Below are 15,056 nucleotides of genomic sequence, written 5' to 3' on the forward strand. Positions count from 1 at the left end.
CTTCCTCCAGTTCATTCCAGCCACTTGACTGCTATCCTTTCCTCTCTGTGAACCTCCCCGCTTCCATCCATTCCCACAGCATCTTTACTAGTTCATCCTTACATTATGGTCCCAGACTTCAAGTATGTTTTCTGGCCAATATCCTTGTCTTGGTGCTCAGAAAGATGCCCAAGAAGCATCAATCTGATCACCCTCCTCCTCCATTGCTACAGACGGGCAGCTGCGCTCTGCTAGAGAAGATGAGGCTTCTGTGTAGCTTGGTACCACTACGGAGCCAGGCTCTTTCCCCTGACATTGCTGATGATGGGCACATCCATTAGGTATCCTCATGGCCCAACCCTACATCCAGACCTGAGATACCACTTGTCCCTGGCATGTTAGATTTCTGCGGCTGGCCGACTGCGTGGGACTTGATCTCAGGGTTCTCTCCTTCGTGCCCCAACAAGCAGCATCAAGAAATCACTCTGTAATGCCAGTTTTTTTTTTTTTTTTTGCCATTGCTTCCCTCTCTGAAAAGATTGCACCTTCCTCACAATCCTTTTGACTTTACACTGCTGTTAATATATCTCTAATGTAAGCTACCACTTATTGAGTGGCTACTCTGTCCCACTTTCTATATGTTAATTCTCACAAAAACCTTGACATGTCAGTATTATAATCCAGATTTTACAGTTGGGATACTCAAGACTTATAAAGGTTAAGGAACTCAACAAAGCTCACACAATTATAAAGAGGTAGAATTGGAATTTAAACCCAGGTCCCATTGACTGCAAAGCCCAGACTTCCCAGTGCAAGGGGTACAAGTTCAATCCCTGGTCAGGAAGCTAAGATCCCACATGCCTTGCAGCCAAAAAAAAAACCCAAAACATAAAACAGAAGCAATACTGTAACAAGTTCAATAAAGACTTTAAAAATGGTCCACATCAAAAAAAAAAAAAAAAAAGATTGAAAAACAATTTTTTTTAAAAAATTAAATGTGGTTCCCAGCTCGGCAAAATGGGTCCTACCTGAAATCATAGTCTCAAGCTGCACCAGATCTGCTAAATAAATTTCAGTGCTGGATCTCCAGGTGATGCTTATACACAATGACCTTGCAGAGGCACTGGGCTAGAAGACCCAAGGAGTTGGGCTGGGAGAGGCTGAGGGCTCCAGCAGAGTGGAGCCATAATTTTATGGAGTTTACTCACACATAGCTCGGTGTCAGTATTTCATGAACCACCCTTCATTCCTCACAACAGCCCGGTGTGTAACATACTATTACTCTCACTTCCCACGTGGAATATCATTCAGCCATAACACAGAAGGCAATCCTGCCATTTTTGACAAGGATGGATCTTGAGGCATTACACTAAGTGAAATACATCAGATGGAGAAAAAGACATACTGCATGATGCCACTCATATGTGGAATCTAAAAACAAGCAAACAAACCTCATAGAAACAGATTAGGCGCTGCCAGAGGTGGGGCATGGAGGGGAGATGGAGGGGGAAATTAGTGATAGTGGTCAAAGATACAAACTTTCCGTTTTAGTCAATAAGTTTTGGGGAGGTGATTTACAGCATGGTGATTATAGTCAACGATACTGCATTGTATATTTGAAAGCTGCTCAGAGAGTAGATCTTAAAAGTTCTCTTCACAAGGGGAAAAAACTAACTATGTGAGGTGATAGACATTAACTAAATGTGTGTGTGTGTATATATATATATATATATATATATATATATATATATATATATCTCAAATCGTTATGTTATACCCCTAAACTTACACAATGTTATGTGCCAATTATATCTCAATAAAACTGGAAAGAAGTTTTAGGATAGCAGCTAACGTAATTTGTCTGAGGTGCTAGTGGTAAAGAATCCGCCTGCCAGTACAGGAGACACAAGAGATGCAGGTTCAATCCCTGGGTTGGGAATATCCCCTGGAGAAGGAAATGGCAACCCACTCCAGTATACTTGCCTGGAAAATCTCATGGACAGAGGAGGCTGGCAGGCTACAGTCCATGGGGCCGCAAAGAGTCAGACACGACTGAGCATATCAACACAGGACACAGGTAAGTACCTGACAGAAGTGGGATTCAAATGAGTCTTTGCACATGTGCCTCATCTCCTCTATATTGCTTTTCAAACCTCAGCAAAAATATCGTGTTACACCACCCACTTTATTTATCTTTCATTAAATCCTGAGATGATTACTCTGAAAGCTCTCTAAACTATTTTGGAGGCCCAATTGTTGGAGAAGACAGCATCTGAATAAATGGGACACTTCTGAGTTTTCTAGCCACCCACCACTCGGACGCAGCTCTCTACATCCTATCACCCAGTCTTTGCCTGGCTTGTACCTGAAGTCTCGAAGTAATCTCCATCCTCATCCACGGTCAAACTGAGTGTTCCTTCCACAACCCTGTTCTCCTGATCCCAAGGCTACCTAGGAATCCGGCTGATCAACAGCAAGGAGGTGACCTAAGGTTTGTTCCTACCCTTTCCTCATTCATCAACAAACCCAACATTTGCTTCTCTTGGTTGCAAGATATTAGAAGAGAAAAATCCCAGTTGTATGACCAAACTCCTAAGCATGACCATCATCAATCTAGTCCTGCAAACGAAGGTTGCCAAGCTGCCCTCCATAACTCTCTTGTTTCTCTGCCCCCATTTGGGCCAGTCTGATCAGCACCTGCCTCTGCACTGGGGCTCATGCTTGCCTGCTTCTGTTGATCAACCACACAAGACCTAAAGTTCAGTCCCTTTCATCTCAAACCCTGCAACCACATCTCCCTCGTCCAACTACACTCTTGCCCCGCTCCACTCCATCCTCACCTCTCAGACAGCAGGATCCAATCCACCAACCCAATCCTGTCCCTCCTCCTAAGCCCTCCCCCTGGGTCCTCTGCTATCCCAGACTGATGGAGAGGCCCCGATTTCTACAGTAAGCAACTTATTTGCTTCTCACAACATTGCTATGAGGTCTGATCTGATGTTATCATCTGAGTTCCTCAGGAAACAGGCGCAAGAAGGTACCCTGAGATCATCCAGGTAGTAAGTGGTACACCAGCGATTTGAATCCAAAGAGACTAGTGTGGGAGTTCAAAACTATATCCGACTGCCTTCCAGTCTTATGTCATCCTTTCTAAGAAGTCTTCCCAGATATCCCCAAAGTCTTTCCTTTCAAGACCCTGATACACACTGTCCCTTGTGTGTATTAGAATGTAAGCTTTCTCGGGCCATAGGACTCTTACCCTGCTTTCTGTACGTTAAAGCACCTAGAACTCCTCTCCAGACACACAAAGCACTGGGTACTTGTTTAATCCAATTAAATGTGTACAAAATACAATATAGAGAACTTAGATATATTGTGAGAGTGCTGGCACAAACTAATGTTAACAACTCTCCCTTTTCTTTGCAAGGTTCACAGTCTCATACACCCAGTGACAGAATGGAAGAAATGGGAATTTTGAATGTCAAAAATCAAAGGAATGTGGTCCCTAGGAGTCCTAGGATTTTAGAGAATAAGTACTGCTCAAAAAAATCCAACCCATTCAATGTCCAAAGTGAATTTTGTGTGAGGCTTACCAATCCTAGCATATCTTAAATGGTTTCAAAGGGGTAGAGAATGGGTAATGGCCTATGAAAGCACTTAAAAAATAAATGAATTCCAAGTGTCTGGCATTTTTAAAGTGCTGGTTCACAATAACTTTAACTGTCCAGGGCTATCTCCACTCCATGACAGGCAAAAAGAACTGCAGCCTCAGTCTGATTTCCACTAAAAGGACAAAACATTCCCTAGGACTTCATTTCTTGGAAAAGCAGAATTGATCCACCGTCTCTGCTGCTCTGATGTGCCCGATTTGTTTGCTAGTCGCTGTAGCTGGACAATGAAAAAACTAGCAAATGAGCCTTGCAGGTATCCAGGTGACAGACTAGATTTTTAAGATTTTAACTAGAGTTCAGTCAGCCTGTAGAACTTAATGTTTTCCATTATTCCCAAAGCATGTCCTAGAATTAAACCTAGATATCAATCCTTAGAAGCTTTAACCCCTGAGAGGCAGAAAAGGAGCTCTAATGATGGAAGATTCACGGGGACAATACTGCTGTTTTGCTTCTGGATGACCCGTCTGGCACTTCCTCCCCAGACCCATCCTTCAACCTCTATTATTGAGGCTAGACTTCACTTTGCAATGAGAGTCATCTACTGTGGGGTTCGGATGGGAGTTCTGTTTTTTTCCCGAAATAAATTTCTATTTTTTATTTATTGTGGTATAATTGACAAATAAAATTGTATACATTTTATATATGTATAAGCTATAAAATGATAACCACATCAAGTTAATTAACACATCCATCACCTCACATAATTATCTTTGGTGTGTGTGTGTGTGTGTGTGTGTGTGTAGTGAGAACAGAAGATCTACACTCTTAGCAAACTTCGAGTATGGCATTATTAACTATCGTCACATTGTTGTACATTATTGGAGCTCCAGAACTTATTCTGGAAAGTTTGTACTCTTAAAACTATGTTTTGTGGTCCCTATACTTCAAGCCATGGCACTGAATATCAACCTTGGTTTTCTATTAGTCCATGAAATTTGTAATCTTCTGACTGACATTTAAAAAATCTAGCTGAGAATGAATATAAATCTAGCTGAGAACGAATGTAAATCTAGCTGAGAACGAATATAAAGCAAAACTACAAATATTTTTGTCCTATCTCTTCTAGATTTTCATCTGATTTCCCCTAGACTTCAACTGAATTCCTTTAGGACTTGGACATATGAAAGCACCGTAACTTAAAAAGCTAAAGGACTACATTTATTCAACATGCATTCAGACTGCCAACATCACACCCCAGACTTAGGAATCCAGAGATGGGGATGACGTACATAGGCTCTGCTCTGGTAAAGTTCATAGTCAATAAGGGGAGGCATTTAAAACATTAATTGTAAGCCTTCTATTAAAAAGGATTTCATCAAGTTACAATCGTCTGAGAATTTTTTTTTCAAGTGTAGAACTGAAAAATACTGCAAACTTTTCAATTCAACTACCGAGAGTATATTGCTGTCCTTTCTATTTGAAATCACAAAGAAACTAGGGTAGGAATCTGTCTTCAGGCCCCTTGCCATAGGAGATCCTTGGAGATGAAAACATCTACATTATGTTATTCTTCTCCTTAAGCAATAAACCTTCTCTGGGATCGGGCTCAGATTCAACCATATCTACTGAATTGTGGTTTAGTCACTAAGTCGTGCGCGACTCTTGTGACCCCATGGACTGCAGCCCCCAGGCTCCTCTGTCCATGGGATTTTCCAGGCAAGAATACTGGAGTGGATTGCCATTTCCTTCTCCAGGGGGTCTTCCTGACCCAGGAATTGAACCCAGGTCTCCTGCATTGTAGGCAGATTCTTTACTGACTGAGCTATGCGGGAATTATGCTTTATAACTGTAGGAAGATAGGAGACTTTTCAGAAAAGTTAAACATAGGAATAACATTAGGTGTCATTTATTAAGCACTTACTACATCCCAGGCTCTATTATTACAATATCTTTTCCATTTTATATATGAGGAAAATGGGGTCTAGAGAGGCTAGCTAACTTTCCCAGGGCCACCCTGAGACTCCACGGCTATGTCTGAGCATTCCCTCCCTAGTACACAGCCTCTCCATGACTTAGCACTAGCCCTCTTTCAACACTTCACTCGTATGAAATGTCAGGCATCATATCCCAACTACCCTCCTCGCACCCTCGCCTCCATTCTCCATCTGTGATCTTCCAACTGACTAGGAATAAGCCTGAACATCTCATGTTTCTCCCAATTCTGGTTCCCTTGCCCAACAACAAATTACTTTGAAGCTCTGTAGCAATCACACATTTATGTCCAATAACATTTCTGCAATTGATCATGCCCTCAAAACTCACCAAAAATTATAAATATGCTGACAGACTGTCTAAACACATCAATGCCCTTTGCTGAAAAACAAAGGAGTTTGGTTTCTATCTTAGTGAGTGCCCAGTCCTTTGACAGTGATTTGTGAGACACAAGATTGGAGTATTTGAGAATCTCTGGTCTATAGCAAAGAGTGACAGTCCAGTGTACTTCAAGACTCTAGACAGCATCAAGACTGAAGCACAGCAGCACCCGAGCTTTGTAGGTGGTAAGAATCTTGAAGTGTGTTCCATTCATTCCTTCCCACCTCTCCTTCTTCCAGTGGTTGGAGATGATGGGTCCCAAGCCCCTGCTACACCTCTCTCCCACCCAAGAGACCTCCTAGAGCCCATCTGGCTGTTTGCTGCTGTCATTATCCAAGTGGACCACGGCATCAAACCAAGGCTAAAGCCTCTAAGACTCATTCAGGTCCAAGGACACATTGTTGAGAACAGTTCCTGAGGTCTCCTAGAGTCAGATATTTAAACAGAAAAATGTCCTGGTGACTCAGATGGTAAAGAATCTGCCTGCAATGCAGGAGACCTGTATTTGATCCTTGGTCAAGAAGATTCCCTGGAGAAAGGAATGGCAACCCATTCCAGTAACCTTGCCTTGGAAATCCCATGGACAGAGGAGCCTGGAGGGTACAGTCCATGGGGTCACAAAGAGTCAGGAACAACTGAGTGACTAACACACACAGTACCCTTGACACATCACAACTCTGTCCCATTTAAGTTAATCACTAATGCTGTGCAAAATTGAGCTAGCAGAGCTGGTTGGGTGTCACCTCTCTTTTCAGGTTTAATCAATGGACACTTTTTCCCTCTACCTTATTATATTCCACTCCCTTTTTTCATCCATTAGTCCCCATGTTCCAATATTGGTTTGTCATACCAAAAATTAAAAATGAGAAACACAAAAAGTGTAATAGATAGTGCATCTGTAAGAAACAGTGTAAAGGTAACATGTTAAATGGAAAAGTTCAACAAGAGAAAATTCTACCTCCTAATCTTCTGGTTCTCTTTAACAGCTCTTATGGAAAAAAGTAGAGACAGCTTTGGAAGCAAAGGTAAGTGTCCCCTCATCGGATAACACATCTTTCCTGAGGAGTTGTGTATAAGTCGAATCCCATTTATTCATTTGACATTTGACAGATGGTTTCTAGGTGTGGACTCTATGGAAGACACTGGGAGATAAAGAGATGAAGTTGCTGTGGACTCTACCTTTGGAGAGATCAGACCTGTAAATAGATGACTAACTACAAGGTCAAAAGCACGCAATTTAAATTCATACCAAGTGCTCTGGGAGTTGAAAAGAGGAAGCAGAGACAAGGCGCACAAAGGGAGCACAGGACTAAACAGACACAGAAGCTGGAATCGAATGTCACAAATAGCAAGGGAGCACCTGGGTGAAAGGAACTATACATTTTCTTAAATGCAACCCCCTGAACTCTGCCACTGTGAAGCTTAGCATTCCCTGACTAATGGAAAACTCAGGCTGCCACTCTTAGAACCACAGAGAAAGCGGACTTGAAACTGGGAAAGAGGAGAGGAGAGCAAATCATGACCAAAGAAAAGCTATTTTGATCTGTGGTATTTCAACAGAACTTCAACTTCAATCCACTGAGGAAAACCAATGTGCATAATGTTGTCTAACCATAAAAACATTGTTAAACACTAAAGTACAGCCTTTTCACACTGTTCATGAAGAGTATGAAAAGGCAAAAAGATAGGACACTGAAAGATGAACTCCCCAGGTCGGTAGGTGCCCAATATGCTACGGGAGATCAATGGAGAGATAACTCCAGAAAGAATGGAGTGAGGGAGCCAAAGCAAAAACAATACCCAGTTGTGGATGTGACTGGGGATGGAAGCAAGGTCCAATGCTGTAAAGAGCAATATTGCATAGGAACCTGGACTGTTAGGTCCATGAATCAAGGCAAATTGGAAGTGGTCAAACAGGAGATGGCAAGATTTTGTGAACGTCGACATTTTAGGAATCAGCGAACTAAAACGGACTGGAATGCAAAAGTAGGAAGTCAGGAAACACCTGGAGTAACAGGCAAATTTGGCCTTGGAGTACAGAATGAAGCAGAGCAAAGGCTAATAGAGTTTTGCCAAGAGAACACACTGGTCATAGCAAACACCCTCTTCCAACAACACAAGAGAAGACTCTACATGTGGACATCACCAGATGTTCAACACTGAAATCAGATTGATTATATTCTTTGCAGCCAAAGATAGAGAAGCTCTATACAGTCAGCAAAAACAAGACCAGGAGCGGACTGTGGTTCAGATCATGAACTCCTTATTGCCAAATTCAGACTTAAATTGAAGAAAGTAGGGAAAACCACTAGACCATTCAGGTATGACCTAGATCAAATCCCTTATGAGTATACAGTGGAAGTGACAAATAGATTTAAGGGACTAGATCTGATAGACAGAGTGCCTTATGATCTATGGACAGAGGTTCATGACATTGTACAGGAGACAGGGATCAAGACCATCCACAAGAAAAATAAATGTAAAAAGGCAAAATGGTTTTCTGAGGAGGCCTTACAAATAGCTGTAAAAAGAGGAGAACTGAAACACAAAGAAGAAAAGGAAAGATATACTCATTTGAATGCAGAGTTCCAAAGAATAGCAAGGAGAGATAAGACAGCCTTCCTCAGTGATCAATGCAAAGAAATAGAGGAAAACAATAGAATGGGAAAGACTAAAGATCTCTTCAAGAAAATGAGAGATAACAAGGGAACATTTCATGCAAAGATGGGCTCAATAAAGGACCTAACAGAAGCAGAAGATATTAAGAAGAGGTTGGAAGAATACACAGAAGAACTGTACAAAAAAGATCTTCAGACCCAGAAAATCAGGATGGTGTGATCACTCACCCAGAGCCAGACATCCTGGAATGTGAAGTCAAGGGGGTCTTAGGAAGCATCACTACGAACAAAGCTACTGGAGGTGATGGAATTCCAGTTGAGCTATTTCAAATCCTGAAAGATGATGCTGTGAAAGTGCTGCACTCAATATGCCAGCAAATTTGGAAAACTCAGCAGTGGCCACAGAACTGGAAAAGGTCACTTTTCATTCCAATCCCTATGAAAGGCAATGCCAAAGAATGCTCGAACTACCACACAATTGCACTCATCTCACACACTAGTAAAGTAATGCTCAAAATTCTCCAAGCCAGGCTTCAACAATCCGTGAACCGTGAACTTCCAGATGTTCAAGCTGGTTTTAGAAAAGGCAGAGGAACCAGAGATCAAATTGCCAACATCCACTGGATCATCAAAAAAGCAAGAGAGTTCCACAAAACATTTACTTCTGCTTTATTAATTATGCCAAAGCCTTTGACTGTGTGAAAGTGAAGTGAAGTCACTCAGTCGTGTCCAACTCTTTGCGACCCCATGGACTGCAGCCCACCAGGCTCCTCTGTGGATCACCACAAACTGTGGAAAGTTCTTCGAGAGATGAGAATCCCAGACCACCTGACCTGCCTCTTGAGAAATTTGTATGCAGGTCAGGAAGCAACAGTTAGAACTGGACATGGAACAACAGACTGGTTCCAAATAGGAACAGGAGTACCTCAAGGCTGTATATTGTCACCCTGCTTATTTAACTTATATGCAGAGTACATCATGAGAAATGCGGGGCTGGATGAAGCACAAGCTGGAATCCAGATTGCAGGGAGAAATAACAATAACCTCAGATATGCGGATGACACCACCCTTATGGCAGAAAGTGAAGAAGAACTAAAGAGCCTCTTGATGAAAGTGAAAGAAGAGAGTGAAAAAGTTGGCTTAAAGCTCAATATTCAGAAAACTAAGATTATGGCATCTGGTCCCATTACTTCATGGCAAATAGATGGGGAAACAGTGGGAACAGTGGCAGACTTTATTTTGGGGGGCTCCAAAATCACTGCAGATGATGACTGCATCCATGAAATTAAAAGACACTTACTCCTTGGAAGAAAAGTTATGATCAAACTAGACATCATATTAAAAAGCAGAGACATTACTTTGCCAACAAAGGTCCATCTAGTGAAGGCTATGGTTTTTCCAGTAGTCATGTATGGATGTGAGAGTTGGACTATAAAGACAGCTGAGCACCAAAGAATTGATGCTTTTGAACTGTGGTGTTGGAGAAGACTCTTGAGAGTCCCTTGGACTGCAAGGAGATCTAACCAGTCCATCCTAAAGGAGATCATTCCTGAATTTTCATTGGAAGGACTGATGTTGAAGCTGAAACTGCAGTACTTTGGCCACCTGATGCGAAAAACTGACTCATTTGAAAAGACTCTGATGCTGGGAAAGATTGAAGGTTAGAGAAGGGGACAACAGAGGATGAGATGGTTGGATGGCATCACCAACTTAATGGACATGAGTTTGGGTAAACTCCAGAAGTTGGTGATGGACAGGGAGGCCTGGCATGCTGCAGTCCATAGGGTCACAAAGAGTTGGACAAGACTGAGTGACTGAAGTGAACTGACAGAAAGTACAGCCTCCAAAATTCCAGGAAAAGAGCAGGTCTTTTTTTCTTCTCTGTGTTGGGGTCCCCTGGCCCCAAGAAGATGGCTTGCTGGCCATGAGCAACCCCTGTCCACACAGGTTTACAGGTCCATGATGCCTGAAGACTGGTGTGCAAGGGTCTGAACCACGTGGGATCACACTGTGTGACTCAACTTCCAGGCTCCCCGAAATTGGTCACCGGGGTCTGGAGCCTGTAGGGATAGGCTGGGCCTCGGGTTAGGGACTTCTGGGGCTGACTCAAGCCTGCCGGTCCACCCTGCTCCTAAAGTGAATTGCTAATAAAGAAGCTCTTTCTCACTGCCCACTTGGACCGCCCCTCCTCACTTTTTCCCCCAAATTGTTTCTGGATGAGTGAACAAATGAACAAATGAAGTAATCATGCTTTAATATTGGTTAAAGCACTGGAATTTGCAAATGATTATATAAGTAATTAGTTGAATAAAGATTATCCCCATGTTACTTTCATGTCAATTTTGTGTGCCTCCTTCCCTAAAATGTCTAGGGCTTTTAGATTTTCTACATAATCATTCCTCTGCCCCTTAAGAAGTTGAGTAATCACTTGTCCTTTGACTTGGATATTACAAATCTGTGTAACACTTTCGCTTCCATTATTACTTGGGTAGGGATGCAAGCTTATTGCACATTATATTAAAATTTATAGAAACTAAAGATTATATTAATTACTCACCTAATTCAAATATTACATAAAATGACCGAGATACACCACAATTAAATAAAGGCTTATGTTTAACTTTCAAGTTTTTTACTAATGAGGTTTTACTGGCTCATAAGATAAACATGTGGTATGAAACTGTCCATGTCATGTCTACTTTATATGCAATATATATGCAATATCTATGCAACAGATGCTGACTTTTAAAAATTCTGTATTAAATAGAATTCCAATCATATTCATTGAAAAGAAAAGTCACTGAAACTTGAAGCCAAGCATTTCAAAATTCCGCAGTATGGGAAAATTATTTTTTATTGTTTCCTTTTAAAGAAAGTTAATTTGTCAAACCATAGGCAAACTCACTTTTCTACAGTGGAAAAAGATGGGTTCTCAGCAACATGGAATTGGGATTTGGTCTGTGGCTCAGCAAATGATTCTTTTTTAAAAAAATCAAGTTAACTCTTGGTATTCTGAAGCTCTTTTCTTTAACTCTTCTCCAAAGCAACACACCTTCCTGGCTTCACTGGAAGAGGAGGCAGTCTCTTTGCTTGCCACAGGCGTGATGCTGGCCCCCTCCTCTCCAAAGACACGGACCCAGTTACCAAAGTCCATCCTCTCAAAACTACTGAGTGGAGAGGGGGAGGGGAGAGATCCCTAAGTAGCAGCATCTAAGAGCAGAGGGGACCCTGTCAACAAATCCCATTCTTGGTTTGGGGAGCTGGAGTTGCTTTTCACCCTCATCTCAGCAGCAGAGAAAGTGCTAAGCCTAGTAGAGCAGTTTCTGGAACACATTGGAGATACCCTAGCAGTTCCTGCTCCCTTCAAACCTGCCAGAGCCTAAATCAATGCAAACATTCATAGGCTGTTGTCCCAAGAGTTGCAACTCACTGCAGATATCCTTCTTGCTCAGAAATGGCTGGCAAATCTTATTCATCAGGAGTTCCAGAATACCAAGGGCAGATGCCATCACTCACATATGTGAAAGAGTCTAGTGCAAGTCACCCAGGCCTTCCTAGAGTCCATTATTCCCACAGAGCACTAGCACCAAAGGGTGTTAATAGGTTTGCAGCAAAAGTCAAAGTCAAATTTCCCTTGGTTGGGTACATTTGGAAAAGGCTGAGTTAAATATAGTGAAGCAGATTTCTTGATTACAAAACATCTCAGGGCTTTTCATAGGTATAGGATCACTGGGAACATGTCTTTGTTTTGATTTATCTCCCATCCTCAAGCCCCTTCGATGGCCAAGGGAATTCTAACTTAGGAATGACCAAAAGGAAAATCTGAAACTCTAACAATAAATATTGAATGGGCTCTGGGATAAAAATACCAGTCTGGGAGCGCCCCTCCCTCAAAGTTTGTAAAAGGGTCCAGGGAAAGATGAATGTGGTAACTACATAAGTCACTTTTAAGTAGTTTACTGATTTCAGTCCCAGGTACTCCCAAAAAGGTGTGCAGCACAGCCTGCACTATAGATAAAAGACTCCCACTTAACCTTTTCTTTCGAAGAACCATCGCAAGGAGCATTTGCTCTGCCAGCACATATTCTAAAATCGGAAAGATACAGAGAAGATTAGCTTGTTTAGCTCAGTTGGTAAAGCATCTGCCTACAATGTGGGAGACCTGGTTTCAATTCTTGGGTCAGGAAGTTCCCCTGGAAAAGGAAATGGCAACCCACTCCAGTATTCTTGCCTGGATGATCCCACGGACAGAGGAGCCTGGTGGGCCACACTTCATGGGATCGCAAGTGTTGGACATGACTTAACGCTATCTTTTGCAAGGACGATGCACAAATTTGTGAAGCGTTCCATATATTTTACATGTTGGTTATGCTTAAATAAAGCTGATTTTTTTTAAAAAAGAAGACTTTCTTCAAACATTGACAAAAAGCAATTGCAATGATTGTGCACGACATGTTTCTCTCTCAGAATTATCTATGTAAAATAACGTTCTCCTTTTTGCAAATACTATGAACCGTAAATTAATACGACCTCAATGTCTGACATCTAAATAACTTACAAGAACCAAGGCAAAATCTGTTCAACAGGCATATCACCACATTGGAATTTCTATACTAAGGAAATATTCCCAGTATGGAATTTCAAGGATGCACAAGAACAACTTTGTGTATCTATTGAGATATTTTTAAAAATGAGAAACCTGGCATGAGAGACATCAAAGTCCCATGCAATTTTTGTAAATATATTTATGGAACTGACCAGTTTCATACTTGGGAAAATGCCCTCTTTGGAAGAAATGGATGAGAATGAGTGTAACTGTTACATCTTAAGATTTATGATCTTATTTTTCATATCACTTCACATTCTCATTACGGAAGTAACCAAGTTTCCAGAGAACCTAAGCACCAAATTATATTTACTGCAAGAACAATAAGTTTTATTTTATACATCACAGTTCAAAGGAAATATGTAGGTTGATTTTTCATCTATGAGAATATATTATCATACGTATACCTATATAAATATAAAATTAGAAGCAAAAAAATTAACATTCAAGCTCAGTTTTATTTGTATTTGTTCAACAATTGAGTTTATATGCATGCATACACAAACACACATACAAACACACATATCACTGATCTGAAATATCCAGTTTACCATAACTAAGACATCTTTTCTTTCCTTCACTTGATTTTAAAATTCTCTCAGGGAAATGGGTACAGTGTTACCTTTAGAGTGTCCAAGTAGAATAACATATGATTTGCATTTTAAGTTTGTAGGTGGTAAAAATCAATGACATCTCTAAGCAGATACTTTTATTCCTTGTGCTACACAATTTCATGTGTGTTAAGAGTTGATTGTGACTACTTGAATGATGTTACATCTTGACCTGTGCTTTAACTTAATTGAGGACATCTTGATTGTATGAATTACTCATTAATTCAGGTGTTACTATTATTATTATTTTAAAATATGTCTCATTACTCAGATTTCCCCCCAGTCAGTTAGAGCTTGCCAATCAGTTTCAAAACACAGAGGACTCTTACTTTCATTAGGTTACAAGCACACAGTATAATATAAAAAGTAAGCATAAAGGAAAAACCCAAAAGATAAAGACGTTTTCTTACCCAAGAATAAGAATTGAAGAAACTGTGAGTGCTGTCTGTGGACACTTATAGTCTATCCAGCTGACTTTTGAAAAAAGACATATTTCTAGATCAAAATAGGCTTTCTAGCAACACCATGGAAGCCAACAATCATGTACATTTAAAATAAGGATGTGTGCTGGGTGCTAAGTCACTTCAGTCGTGTCCGACTTTTTGTGATCCTATGGACTGTAGCCTGCCAGACTCCTCTGTTCATGGGATTCTCCAGGCAAGAGTACTGGAGTGGGTTGCCATGCCCTCCTCCAGGGCATCTTCCCAACCCAGGGATTGAATTCTTGTCTCTTGGCAGGTGGGTTCTTTACTACTAGCGCCACCTGAGAAGCCCCAAAATAAAGATAAGAGAACCCTTTTCAAGATCTAAGACTTCCCAGGTTAGAAGTGACTTTTTCCACAATGCTATGATTCTCATACCAATGCCATGGGCTGGAGAAACTGGGACTGCTCTTCATCTAAAAATGTTCTTAAACTGCTGCCAGCTTCTACATGAAGTCAAATTTCCCGAGTCTCTCCCTAATTGTAGCCCCTCTTGAATCACAATGGCAGCCTACTTGACCCAAGGCACTGAGCTTTCTTAGGCTAACTTGACCCGTCTGCTTGGTAAGAGCCCAAGAGATGAAGTGAAGATCTGCCACTATAGAAACTCTCCTCTTAGTGCAATTAGAGAAAAATGTTTATTTGTAATACTTTACTTGGTTTTTAGATACAGAAGTGATGCTGACATTCAGGAATTTCTTCTATCAAGTGTGATGGATTTTCTTTGCACTAAACAAGGAGTGTCCCTGCCTTCTCTGAGGGACACATAATCCTTG

At 41.2% G+C, this 15,056-nt stretch overlaps 1 protein-coding gene across 10 annotated transcripts in view; it reads right to left on the minus strand.

Moving 5' to 3' along the window:
• PASD1 (PAS domain containing repressor 1) overlaps positions 1–15,056 on the minus strand; it is a 121,320-nt gene that overhangs the window by 74,249 nt on the left and 32,015 nt on the right. For 2 of the 10 annotated variants that reach the window (XM_081564599.1, XM_081564591.1), the window contains exon 2: positions 1,963–2,064. The exons of the other annotated variants lie outside the window; for them this stretch is intronic. The gene's annotated coding sequence lies outside the window, so the exon portion shown is untranslated. The remainder of the gene's footprint in view (positions 1–1,962; positions 2,065–15,056) is intronic. 10 annotated transcript variants of the gene reach the window in all.

Source organism: Giraffa tippelskirchi, chromosome X, assembly GCF_054371585.1.
Source record: "Giraffa tippelskirchi isolate mGirTip1 chromosome X, T2T-mGirTip1v1.2.pri, whole genome shotgun sequence".
NCBI lineage: Eukaryota > Metazoa > Chordata > Mammalia > Artiodactyla > Giraffidae > Giraffa > Giraffa tippelskirchi.